Raw genomic sequence first — 13,681 nt, 5'->3', positions numbered from 1 at the left:
AGTATCCACTATCTACAAGATGCACCACAGAAATTCACCAAAGATCCTTGGAAAATGTCTTCCAAATCAACAACCATCTCTATCTAGAAGTGATTTGGAGATGCCGGTGTTGGACTGAGGTGTACAAAGTTGAAAATCTCACAACACCAGTTTATAGTCCAACAGGTTTATTTGGAAGCACTAGCTTTATGTGTGCTTCTCCTTCATACTCCACAACCACCTGATGAAGGAGCAGCGCTCCAAAAGCTAGTGCTTCCACATATACCTGTTGGACTCTAATCTGGTATTGTGTAATGTTTAACCCCATCTAGAAGGACCAGAACAACACATACTTGGGAACACAACCTTTTGCAAATAACTTCCTAGCCACTCACCATCTTGACTTGGAAACCTATTGCTGTTCCTTCAGTGTTGCTGGGTCCATGTCCTGGAATTTACCTCCCTAAAGGCATTGTGGGTCACTGTACAGTGTGTGGACCACAGCAGTTGGAGAAGGCAGGCCACCACCATCTTTTCAAGGGGAACTAAATGCTGGCTAGCCAGTGATGCCCATGTACCACGAGTAATGTTTAATAAATGATCGAAACAGAGGGTTGGAATCTGCAACCTAAAGAAAACACTAGAAAAGAGAGATAGATGGAGGGCACTGTTTCGGTCTTTACTTGAGGACAGAGAAAGTGATATACTGACACTGAATTGGAAACAGAGTTTAGAATTAAACACTTGTAGTGTTTAACTCAGTGCATAAATCGAAACTCGATTAAAGATTGGCTCTTGACATATACTTCACCAACACATCAATAGGACGTTAAGAAAGCATAAGGAACACTGGATTTCACCACGTTAATGGCGGCTGTAGCTCCCACAATCCTATGCGGTCCAGAAATCACTATCTGCCGGCAGTGCGGATGCATGCAGTAATGGAGGTGCTGGTGCGCATGTGTGAGATCGACATAAGGCCCCGCCCCTCATTGTTTTGATGGACGGGGAATCGACCTTTGGTCAACCCTGGAGGACCGGAAGGAGATTGGTCCTCCTGCCAATCAGAGCCCCGCCCCCCATGCTGCTCTTTTTCTGAATGAAGAATAAGCTTTATCCCAGCCTTCTTCTGTCCAACATTTGTGAGCACAATGCTCTGTTTTCTCACCCTCCCCTTTCTTTTCCATTTTTTTCTCTCCCTGGGGTTTAACTGTTGGTTTGCAGGAGCTGGAGGGAAAGCAAGTCAATCCGGAGAAGCGGATAGACGCTGGAAAATGTTGGTCCAGATCTGTGTGACAGGCTGTGTTTCCTCAACTTGACACATTTAATTGTCTCTTGATCTGCCATAAGGACAGATGCAAGTATACTGAATCTATATGAGAAATAAAGTGCTGGCCAGGAGTCAGATTCCCACTGAGGGCTGTTTGTGAGAGCATTTTGATTTGATTTAATTTGATTTATTGCCACGTGTACCACGTTCAGTTGGTAGAGTTGTGGATTGTGTGCAGGGCTGTTGTAGGTTGCAATGAGACATTGACAAGATGCATAACTGGGCTGATAAGTGGCAGATGGAGATCAACCTGGAAAAGTGTGAAGTCATTCACTGTGAAAGGTCAAATTTGAATGCAGAATACAGAGTTAAAGGCAGAATTCTTGGCAGTATGGAGGAACAGAGGGATGTATGGACCCATGTCCACAAATCCCTCAAAATTGCCACCCAAGTTGATAGGGTTGTTAAGAAGGTGTATGTTGTGTTTGCTTTCATTAGCGAGATATTGAGTTTAAGAGGTGCAAGGTTATGTTGCAGCTCCATAGAATCCTGGTGAGACCACACTTGGAATAATGTGTTCCATTCTGGTCGCCTCATTATTGGAAAGATGTGGAAACTTAGAAAAGGTGCAGAGGAGATTTACTTGCATGCTGCCTGGGCTGGAGGGTTGAGGCAGCCAAGGCTTTTCTCACTGGAGTGAAGAAGAATGAGAGGTGACTTGATAGAGGTGTGCAAGATATTGGGGATGGGGTGTGTGTGGCGGTGCAGTGCCATCAGGTAGAGGGCTACTTCAAGGGTAGCAAGGGCTTATCTGCTGCATGTCATGGGCTTTAGGAAGGGAGGGGACTGGGAGTGATAGATGAATGATACCGCCTACCTGACATAGCAGCTCCCAGTCCAGGATAACAGCAACCAGGGGTAGACTTTGTGGGCACAGATAAAATAGGTGCCATTGTAAGTTCGGAGATGGAGTGTCTGGGTCCCTGTCCAGCTGGTGAGGAAGGTGGTATTCTGGGTGATCCTGTCAGTTTAAAATGCTGCCATCTGCAGCAGATCGGCGTGTGTGGGAGTTAGGAGCAGGGAGTCAATGCACTGGCTGCAGCCAGCCTCCCATCCGGATGGCTGTGTGTGTTTCAAACAGATGGATCCCGCAGGTGGCCCGTGTGGGCTGGTGTCAGCAATGGTCAGGGCTGGGGGCTCATGGGAGGGCTTGTAGGCCGGGTAAAACCACTCTTTCAATTTGTCCAGGTGGTAACCCGCAGACATACAGCAGGCTGGGCTCTTGTCTCCATATTTGGTCGTTGCTGGTGGTATTTTGAGTGTGGTAACCTCCGGGGACCTGTCTGATTCCAGCCACCATTCCGCCTTGTCAGAGATGTTAAAAGGGATTGGGGCTAAGGGAATGCCCCCATGAGAGTGGACAGGGACTCTAGTGCAGACCCAACAGTGGGTCTGGTTGAATCTCTGGGCATACTGATGGGCCATTCTCAGGAAGGTGTTAGCCCACAAGTCACACCGGATTATTAAATATCTCGCGCTTTGTCCCTGTTTACCAGCAAGTCACAGTGTGATGGTCAGGCCGTGGGTGCTGATGCTGAGGCGAGCAGCTGGATCCATCCTCGGTGGGTGGAGTAGTGTCTTCTTCTCTCTCTGGTCCGTGTTCATTGGGTTGTGGAGCCCTCTTGCAGCGGGTGGCATGTGTCCATTTGAGCCGTCCTTCCAGTTTCACAGCTGTCCAGGTTGTCAGCAGGATGAGGTACGGGCCTTTCCAACTCGGGAAGAGGGAGTCCTTTTCAAGTGATGTTATCATGATGTAGTCCCTGAGTTGGAACGGATGAATGGGCACTGATTGGGATGTGGGCAATGCAGCCCTGACCTGATCATGCGTAACACTAATGCTCCTGCTAAGGGCCTGGACACACTGCAGGGTCTCTTGTGTCAGTATCTGTGGAGAGTTTAGGAGGCCTGGTATCGGTGGGCATAGGTCACCCCATAAGCATCTCAAAACGGGTGAGCCCAGTCATGTGGTTTGCCTGCACAGGTATAGTATACAGGGCAAGTGGCAAGGCGTCTGGCCTGGTCAGTCCTGTGTCCTGGGTGATCTTGGTCAGTGTGGTTTTAAGGGTGCTATTCATCCGCTCGACCATTCCTGATGACTGAGGTTGGTAGGGGGTGTAGTGTCGCCACGGTATCCCTAGTGCCTCGCTAATGCTAGTCGTGAGCCTAGCAGTGAAGTGAGTCCCCCTGTCAATCTCTATGCTACCAGGAACTCCAAATCTGGGAATGACATCATTTAGGAGGCATTATACTACCGTGTGTGCATTGTCCTTTTCTTGTGGGAAATGCTTCCACCCATTTGGAGAACAAGTCTATGATGACCAGGATGTACTTGTAACCCTGTTTTTGGGGCATGTGTGTGAAGTTAACCTGTAAGAGGCTGAACGGTCCTTCAAGAACTGGCAGATGGTCATACTTGGCAACTGGCTTCCCTGCATTGTTCTGCAGGCAGATGAGGCACTGTGATAGCAGGGCTTGGGCAGCAGCAGTGAATCCTGGTGCATACCAGGACTGAATCAGTATGCATCATACCTTCTTGCCAGTGTGGTCAATGCCGTGGGCTGCTAGGGCCAGTGTGTGCTCTTGGACAAATGATGTGGCCATCAGGGTGTATTAGCAGGTTAAGCGAAGGAGATTGTGTGGCCCCACTGTGGGCCCAACTGTCCTTTCCCTGCTGTGGAGAAGTTTCTTGAGTAGCTCGCACTGCCTCCATGGGCTCAGGGAATACTGGGGTCTTCGCTATTCTGGGATCCTGCAGGATGTAGATGGTGGGGTGCAGTGCGACTTCCGGGCTGCTGTGTCAGCTGAGGCATTCCGGAGGGTGACCGGGTCAGTGGCAGAGGTATGGGCACGGCATTTGATAATTACTAGGGCTGAGGGTAACAGGACTGCTACCAGGAGGTTAGATATCAATGCAGCGTGTTGTAGTGGCCTCCCTGCTGAAATGATGAAGTCTGCCTGTTTCCAGAATGTGCCGAAATCGTGAATGACTCCGAAGGCATATCTGGAGTCAGGATCAATGTTTGCTGTGTGTCCTTTAGCAATGACACAAGCCCGAATGAGCACAAACAGCACCACAGCTTGTGCAGATGTGCCCCATCTGGCAGTGCAGCTAACTCTAGGACTGAGAAAGGAGTGCAGATGGCATACCCTGCCGGTGTGCAGTGTTCTGAGGGCCTGAAGGAGGAGCCATCTGTATCGAGTATGAGGTCAGGGTTGTCTAGAGGTGTTTCAGAGCGGTCAAGGTGCGGGGTGACGACCTGCTGGACAAGGTCTAAACAGTCGTGGTCATCCGTAATGGTGGTCAGAGTTAGTGGGAGTAGGGTGGCGGGGTTCGGGGCAGGGGCACATTGTAGGGACAGGTTGGCTTTAGGTAGTAAAGTGACCCCACAGCCAGTTCTCTGTATGGCAATGGAATGTTGCTGCTGGAAATCGAGTAATATGGTTACAATGATGTTAATTGGAAAACAGTTATCAGAGGAATGTCCTAATTCTCTACACAAAGCAACATTCTGACAGTATCGATGGATCATTTCTCTTTGCAGGGAGGTGCTAATGTCTCCTCTGAAGTGGTGAGTTGCTTCCATTATCCTGTCCTGGGAGTAGTGCTCTTGCTGGTGCCTCTCTGTCTGACCTGTCCTTTGTGTGGCTTTGGTGTTGCTGGGTTGTGAAGCTGCCCTCGGGGCTTTGGGATAGCGGTGGTGCTCTGTCATTGTTAGTGGGTGCTTGAAGTGTACAGGTATTCCCTTGTCTGCGAGTCCTGCCTAGTTTCACTTGTCAGCCTGCTTGGTCCCTGCTGAGGCATTCTGGGTGTTTTGGTACAGTTTGGCCAATTGTGGGCCTATTGTGGGTTGCCAGGGTGGCAGAACTTTTCTCACATACAATTACCAGGAATATTTGGAATCCTAGAGAGATGTTGCATGCCTTGGACTATTCCCAGAAAGTGAATGAACTATCAAGATTCATGTAGATATTCGTGGGAACTCTTGCAGGGATGTAAAGAAACATAGATTTACAATTAAGGCTATACATCCCATTCTGCTAAGTTAATCCAGTTAATTGGTAATTTTTAGATGTTTCAAAATGTGAAAAATTAACGAAGAGTTCTCTCAGTTAATCACTGGGTATTCAAATGTCTCTTCAGAATTAAAGATCATAACAAAACTGGGTGTCATTGTGGGATGTTGAATCTGTAGTATGTGTTTGGTAAAATTTGGATGAACAATATTTCAAAGTGAATTTTATCATGTTAAGCACTAACACTTTCTGGAGAGGACAGATTTGCCCTTGTGTGTTTTGCAACACTTATCCAAGCTTAGTTCTCTCGACTAAGCAGACAGGTTGATGCTAGAGTTGAGAGCTGTGGCAAAACGTCAGAAATAATGTAGGCAGGAACACAACAATTAGGGTTAGAAAGTTAGCCAAAACAATAAAAACAGGTAGGAAAGTTTTGTCAGCTTTTCTTAAAAAACGTTAACAAGTAAGTGTTGGTTCTGCAGAAAATGAGTCTGGGGATTCAGTAACGGAGGATAAAGAGATGGCAGATGAATTGGAAAGAGCTAGAATTTGACTTCACTCGAGAGGATAAAAGTAACACCCTGGAACTAGCTGTAAATCAGGAATTGAAAGGAGGGAGGAACTGAAAAAATTACAATTACTAGGGAAGTAGTACTGAGTAAATTGTTGAAACTACGAGCTGACAAGTCTGATTTCATCCTCGACACTGAAAGACAAACTAGCCAGTGAAATATTTAATGTATTGGTTTTAATTTTCCAAATCTCATTAGTTTCAGGGTCGTTTCTTTAGATTAGAAAAGTCCTTTCGTGAGACCGAGAACAGGAAACTGCAGACCGTTTAACTTAACATATGTCGTAGGGAAAATGTTCAAAGCTATTATTAAAGATATTATGATAGGGCACTTGTATAAGTTCAAGGTAATCAGGCAGCGTAAATGTGTTTTTGTCAATGAGAAATAATGTTGTAATAATTTTTTTGAAGAACGGCCTCTCCGCACTGCGACTGAGCTGATGAACCTCCAGTGCCGACAGGGAATGGAATCCCTTCCCTCAGTGTCGACATTTCCACAACTTCTCCGCAGTTCTGGTGACTTTTTGACTCTGTGTTTCAAATGAACAATTGAAAGTGTGATCACACTCAGGAAACGTGTACAGTCACTCCCTCCTGCGAATAGTGTAATGTTTCTTCAGTCTGTGTAACTGGTTAAAGCTCCTTCCCACAGTCAGCTCACGGGGAGACCCTCTCAGTCAGTGTAACTGGTTAAAGCTCTGCCCAGTCAGCTCACGGGGAGACTGTCTCAACAAGGAGAAAAGACATACAAAAGTTGAGCAGCGAGACAAAATGCAAAAGCAATAAAATGTCGAACCACAGGGGAAAAAATATTGTGACTCTACTCCTTTTCTTCTTTTTGGCATTTGGACACTTAAAATCTGTCAGTAACACCAGCATCTTAAAAGAACATACTGCGCATGTTTTCTGGTGTCAGCAAAACACCAGGTATGCTCATCGCAGTCCGCCAAAATAGGCACGCGATCTTCTTTTGATTGGCCAATAGGAAGTACTGGAGGACCGGAAAGAGTCTAGTCCTCCCGCCAATCAGAGTCACCCCATTGTCTGAATGCGGAAGTTTGACCATGAGCTTCTGAAGCTGCTGCTGTTTCTCTGAAAGAAGATCGAGCTTCACCCCAGAACCCTACTTCCTTCCTCTGTCCAATATCTGTGAGTACAGGTCGCTGTTTTCTCGCCGCCTTTTCCATTTTTTAAAAAATTCAGGGTTTCAATTGACTTGCAGCAACTTAAAGGAAAGGGAATGAATCGGAGTGGGAACAGACTCTGGAAACGTTGCTGCACGTCTGTGTCGCAATTGACGAAATAGACAGGCAGGAGGCTGGAAGAACAGAACAAGCCTGGTAACATCAGGAGGTGGAGAAGTCGACGTTTCACGTGTAACCCTTCTTCAGGATTGGGGATGGGTGTAGCGGTGTCCTGGGGGCTGGGTGGTGAAGTGGGGATAGGTGAAGACAGGTGGAGGGTCCGACCTGGTGGGTCAATGGGAGGAATAAATCTGGTTGATGACAGGGAGGAGTAGAAATGATGGGGATGGGAAGTGAGATTATTTGAGACTGGAGAACTCAATGTTGAGTCCTCTGGGCTATGGGCTGCCCAGACGGAGGATGAGGTGTTGTTACTTCAATTTGCTGTTTGGTTCATTGTGGCAATGGAGGAGGCCTAAGATAGTCTTTTCAGAAAGGGAGTGGGAAGGGGAATTAAAATGTGTGGTGACTGGGAGGTCCCGTCAACCTCTGTGAACCTGTCTGCGAAGCTTGGCAAACCGTTCCCAACTTTATGCTCGGTCTCCCCAACGTAGAGAAGATCACAATTGGAAAATACGTGAGAAATAGAATACAACAATGTGAAGTTGTAGCCTTTGCTGTGGGGCGGGGGGGGGGGGGGGGGAAGCAGAAAGGAATTGTATTATTTAAATGGTGATATACTGAGATGTGGAGAAAGTGAGATCTGCAGATGCTGGAGATTAAAGTCAGTAAGTGTGGCGCTGGAAAAGCACAGCAGGCCAGACAGCATCCGAGAGGCAGGATAGTCGATGTTTTGGGCCCAAGGGAATAGGGAATGATATGTGAATGTAGAAAGGGGGCTCAGTGTCTTTCTACACCAGTCACTGCCAGTTGTCAGACAGGTGCAGCAAGCAATCAGCAAGGCAAGTGGTATATTAACAAGAGGAATTGAGTTCAGAAGTGGGGATGCCTTCCTGCAGTTAGGGGTCATTGAATATATTCAAGGCTGAGTTCATCTGATTTTTTGAGCAACAATGAAGTGGATGTTTATGGGGGAAAGCAAGAAAATGTTTTTAAGACCAGTAGAGAACAGTTACAGTCACACAGCACATGAACAGACCTTTCAGTCCAACTAGTCCATGCTGACTATATTCACAAACTAATCTAGTCCTACTTGCCAGTGTTTGGCCCATATCCCTCCGAACCTTTCCTATTCATGTACTTAACCAAATGTCTTTTAAAAGTAACTATACCGGCATCCACCTTCCTCTGGACATTCATCCCACACATGAACCATGTATTTTTTTTAAAAAGTTGCCCCTCAAGTCTTTTCAAAACCTTTCTCCTCTCACTTTTCACAATTTGCTGCGTAATACTGAAACTCCCACCTGCGGGAAATGACACCTGCCATTCACCTCATGTATACCTCTCATGATTTTATAAACCTCTGTACGGTCACCTCTCAACTTCCTGTGCTCCAGTGAAGAAAGTCCCAGCTTATCCACCTAGATTTGGGTAGATTCATATCCAGTTATGGTCTGTTCAATGCTGGTCCAGGTTTAAAAGACCAATTGGGCAACTCCTGCTCCCAATTCTCACGCTCTGTGTCCAAAGTTAAAAATCATACAACACAGGGTTATAGTCCAACAGGTTTATTTGGGAGCACTAGCTTTTAGAGCGCTGCTCCTTCATCAAATGGTTGTGGAGAATAAGATTGTAAGACACAGAATTTATAGCAAAGGTTTACAGTGTGATGTAACTGAAATTATATATTAAAAAAGACCTGGATTGTTTGTTAAGTCTCTCATCTTTGAGAACTGAAACCAACATGGTCATTCTTTCTTTCATATGTGAATAGCAAAATTTTTTTTTAAAAGTTACATTCCCAATTGGTGTCACATCGTCCCAGATAATGTATTGAAGGTGTGAGTTTCCCTGTGTGAGGCTGTCTGTACCACAATGGTCAGACTGATTCTAATTTGAAAAAATGGATTAACAGAATCTTACCTGGATTCATACAGTTTTGTGTCCAGGACAGCAAGAGACCATCAGATATAGGAGCAGAAATTAGGCCTTTTGGCCCATTGGGTCTGCTCATACCATTCGATCGTGGCTATTAAGTTTCTTATCTGCGTTCTCCTGCTTTTTCCCCATAACCCTCAATCCCCTTGATACTCAAGGACCTATCTATCTCAGTCTTAAATATCCTCAGTGGCCTGGCCTCCACAGCCTTCTGTGGCAGTTAATTCTATAGATTCATTACTCTCTGGCTGAAGACATTTCTCCTTATGTTCAATGTAAAGGGTCTTCCCTTTACTCTAAGACTGTGCCTTGAGCCTTAGTCTCTCCTCCCAATGGAAAGATCTTCCCAACGTCCACTCTGTCCAGGCCGTTCAGTATTCCGTATGTTTCAATTAGATCTCCCCTGAGTATAGGCCTGTTAATCAGCATCACCTAGACCCTTCAGGATGAGATACAACAGGGATTAGGCTCAACAAAGTGAGAAGGGAAGGAGAGTGTGTGGGATGGAGACTTTTAGCTTTGAGGGAATAAGAGAGGAAGCAGAATTGACTATAAATTAGAATTGATTGGATGGACCAGTGGGCTGAGGAGTGGCAGATGGAGTTTAATTTAGAGAAATGTGAGGTTTTGCATTTTGGTCAAGCAATCCAGACAGGACTGGTACAGTGAAGGGGAGTGTTGCAGAACAAAGAGACCTCGGAGTGCATGTTCATAGTTCCTTGAATGTGGAGTCGCAGGTAGACAGGATAGTGAAGAAGGTGTTTGGTATGCTTTCCTTTATTGGTCAGAGCATTGAGTATAGGCGTTGGGAAGTCATGTTGTGGCTGTACGTTGGTTAGGCCTCTTTTGGAATAGTACGTCCAGTTCTGGTCTCCCTGCTTGAGGAAAGAACTTTCAAACTTTGAGAGGGGTCGGAAAAGATTTACAAGGCTGTTGTGAGGCTTGGAGGGTTTGAACTACAGGGAAAGGCTGATTAGGTCAGGGATATTTTTCCCGGAGCATCAGAGGCTGAGGGCAGCCTTATAGAGGTTTATAACAGGCATGGATAGGATGCATATCCAAGGTCTTTTCCCCAGGGTCAGGGAGGCCAAAACTAGAGGGCATATGTTTGAGGTGAGAGGGGAATGATTTGAATGGGACCTGAGGAGCAATTGTTTTCACGCAGAGGGTGGTGCATGTATGGAATGAACTGCCAGAGGAAGTGGTGAGGCTGATATAATTATATTTAAAATGCACCTAGTTGGATACATGAACAGGAACCATAAGAGCCACATGCTGGCAAATGGGACTAGATTAATTTTGGATAGCTGTTTGGCACAGTCGAGTTTGACCAAAGGGTCTGTTTCCGTTCTGTATGACTCTAATTGTCTTGGTGAAAGCAGAAGTGTGATTGTGAAGACTGAACTTTCAAAGCAGCTTTTGTGATTAGATTAGATTACTTACAGTGTGGAAACAGGCCCTTTGGCCCAACAAGTCCGCATCGACCCGCCGAAGTGCACGCAACCAGACCCGTTCCCCTGCACCTAGCACTATGGGCAATTTAGCATTTTGAATTCACCTAACCTGCACATTTTTGGACTGTGGGAGGAAACCGGAGCACCTGGAGGAAACCCACGCAGACATGGGGAGAATATGCAAACTCCACAGTCAGTCGCCTGAGGCGGGAATTGAATCTGGGTCTCTGGCGCTGTGAGGCAGCAGTGCTAACCACTGTGCCACCATGCCACCCATAGATGTTTTGCTCTTCCTAGGAGCAGAAGAAATTTTGCATTTGTGAGAGAGCAACTGAGTGAGTGTGGACATTTGGGATTTTGGTGGAAAGTGGGAATTCATTGCACTGTGGGGATCAAGCCCTCCCTATCCAGTCATTTCAGCTGGTGAATGAGACTCAGCAGTTCATGCAGGCAGTCAATCCAGGTAATATTTTTTAAATTCCTGCTTTGGAAATAGAACCAGTCTGACTCCAGATTAGGATACTGACAAACTCTAGCCTCATCCCTTTAATGCATGGTCTGAGCTGAGATGTCACCTTTTGTTATAAAGCCTTATGTTAGCTTGAGAGGGTGCCTTACAGGAAGTTCTGTGATTTACATATTTATGATACCTGTAATCCATTGTAAAAGATGAAAGACTTAACAATCCAGGTTTGTTCAATATATCATTTCAGTGGCAGGACACAAATGTCTTTCCATAAATTCTGTGCCTTATGGTCTTATTCTCCACGACCACCTGATGAAGGAGCAGTGGGATGATGCTTTCAATTTTGTGAACTAACAAAAGAAAAGGGTGTTCCACAGAAAGTAGAATAGCTTGTTCTGAATTTCTACCCTGCACTGACAGTAATGATTTTTGTAATCTCTTTTTCCAGAGTATTTGAAGATCTGAAGATGCAAGTCTCAATGAACAGATGAAGGCCTGATGCCTGAAATGTTGACTCTCCTGCTTCTCATGCTGCCTGACCCACTGTGCTTTTACAGCGCAACACTTTTTGACACTGACTCTTCCGCGTCTGCAGTCCTTATTTTCACGTCAATATCTGACAGTCACTCAATTGATCAGGACAGCCACGATTTTTGACTATAATTCTGTGAGAAGGAGCAAACCTTTTTGGTTCCTGTTTGAGTAAGTTTTCGTTATCAGTGGGCCTGGATGAGAGACCCAACTGTTGCTGCCCACTGAATGTGGAGACTGAAACTGTTATACGGCCTGGAAAGAGGAATTCCCAGCAGTGAGGGTAAGTACATGCGTTTGATTGTAGCTGAAGCTTCGGACATGGAGAAACCGTGGAAGTGTGATAACTGTGGGAAAGGCTTCCGTACTCCGTCTGACCTGGAGATTCATCAGCGCGTCCACATGGGGGAGAGGCCGTTCTCCTGTCCTAAGTGCGGGAAGGGCTTTACCCAGGTCCCTGCCCTGCTTAGGCACCAGCGGATCCACACGGGGGAGAGGCCTTTCAGTTGCCCCGAGTGTGGGAAGGCCTTCAGCAATTCCTCCACCTTGCAGACCCACCGGCGACTCCATACGGGAGAGAGGCCCTTCAGTTGTCCTGAGTGCGGGAAGGCCTTCAGCAATTCCTCCACCTTGCTGACCCACCGGCGAGTCCATACGGGAGAAGGGCCCTTCAACTGTCCCGAGTGTGGGAAGGCCTTCAGCTATTCCTCCCACCTGCTGAGGCACCAGCGGATCCACACGGGGGAGAGGCCTTTCAGTTGCCCCGAGTGTGGGAAGGCCTTCAGCAATTCCTTCACCTTGCTGACCCACCGGCGAGTCCATACGGGAGAGAGGCCCTTCAGTTGTCCTGAGTGCGGGAAGGCCTTCAGCTATTCCTCCGCCCTGCTGAGGCACCAGCGGGTCCACACAGGGGAGAAGCCCTTCAGCTGACCTGAGTGTGGGAAGGCCTTCACCCGCTCCTCCAACCTCCGGAACCACCAGCGACTTCATGTGCCATCGCAGGGAGACTGACAGCGACTGCCGAGTGCCATTATCGACTGGACTATCAACCCAGTTCTGGGATCTGTTGGGTTTGAATCTCACCGTGGCAGATGGTGGAATTGGAATTCGGTCAGAATCTAATGATGAAACCATTTTCTGGTATTGGGTGGGGGAGAAAACCCTAATCTGATTCACTCACGCCCTTTTTAGGGAAGGAAACTGCCGTTGTGGGAAAGGATTCACTCAGTCGTCCCAGCTGCATCCTTTACCCGGTCTGGCCTACACATGACTCCAGACCCACAGCAGTCTGTTTCACTCCACACTGCCCCCGTTCCTCGCCCCACGGGTTAAGGCTGTACCAAGGATCCAATTACCAAGAATAAAGAGTGCTGACCAAAAGTAAAGAAAATGGGGTGGGGTGGAGGGAGGGGGAGTTTGTGCGCTTTGACCTTGAGTTGTTTAAAAATCAGCTGCTTTCTCTCCCCCTTTTTGCTGGGGGAGATGTGAAGCTGTAACAAAATTGGGTCACAATAAAGATTACCTGAACTTACTGTCAGGCTCAGACTCTCATTGAAAGCTTTGAGCTCCAGATGGTCTTTGATTTAAAGCTGCTCATTTCTTCCAGCCTCCTGCACTAAGTTTCTAATGTCGTGTAGCAGATGGAGCAGTGAATGATTTGCTCATATCATTAGAACTTGTAAATTTTTAAGGAGTACCAGTACTGCATCGTTTCATCAACATTGTAAAGGTTACTGGCAGCACTGGGCAGTTTGCACTGTGTTCACTAGTAACTCATCTTTAAAATTTGAGAATAGCTAAGATTATATATTCCGAAACATTATTGAAGTCTCAACGCATTTCAATTTTTAAAAAGAGCTGCTGAAATCTTTCTGAAACTTGCACTGGAATATGTGCAGTAAGGCCACAGCTCAGGACAGGTTGGAAGGGGTGAATGACCTATTCCTCATTTTGTGAAATTGGTTTCGACTAAGTAGACGTAGAGTCCTAGAGTTGTAGAGCCGGAAACAAACCCCTCAGTCCATATCTTAAATGAATCTAGTGACCCATTTGCCTGCATTTGGCCTATGTTCATCTGTACCCTTCCTATTC

The 13,681-nt window shown here is 46.6% G+C and overlaps 1 pseudogene; it reads left to right on the top strand.

Moving 5' to 3' along the window:
* The first annotated feature begins 11,818 nt into the window (after positions 1-11,818).
* On the top strand, positions 11,819-13,108 carry LOC132808221 (gastrula zinc finger protein XlCGF49.1-like; annotated as a pseudogene).
* Positions 13,109-13,681: the final 573 nt, after the last annotated feature.

This window comes from Hemiscyllium ocellatum, assembly GCF_020745735.1.
Source record: "Hemiscyllium ocellatum isolate sHemOce1 chromosome 27 unlocalized genomic scaffold, sHemOce1.pat.X.cur. SUPER_27_unloc_37, whole genome shotgun sequence".
NCBI lineage: Eukaryota > Metazoa > Chordata > Chondrichthyes > Orectolobiformes > Hemiscylliidae > Hemiscyllium > Hemiscyllium ocellatum.
This window is presented reverse-complemented; position numbering and strand designations above follow the sequence as displayed.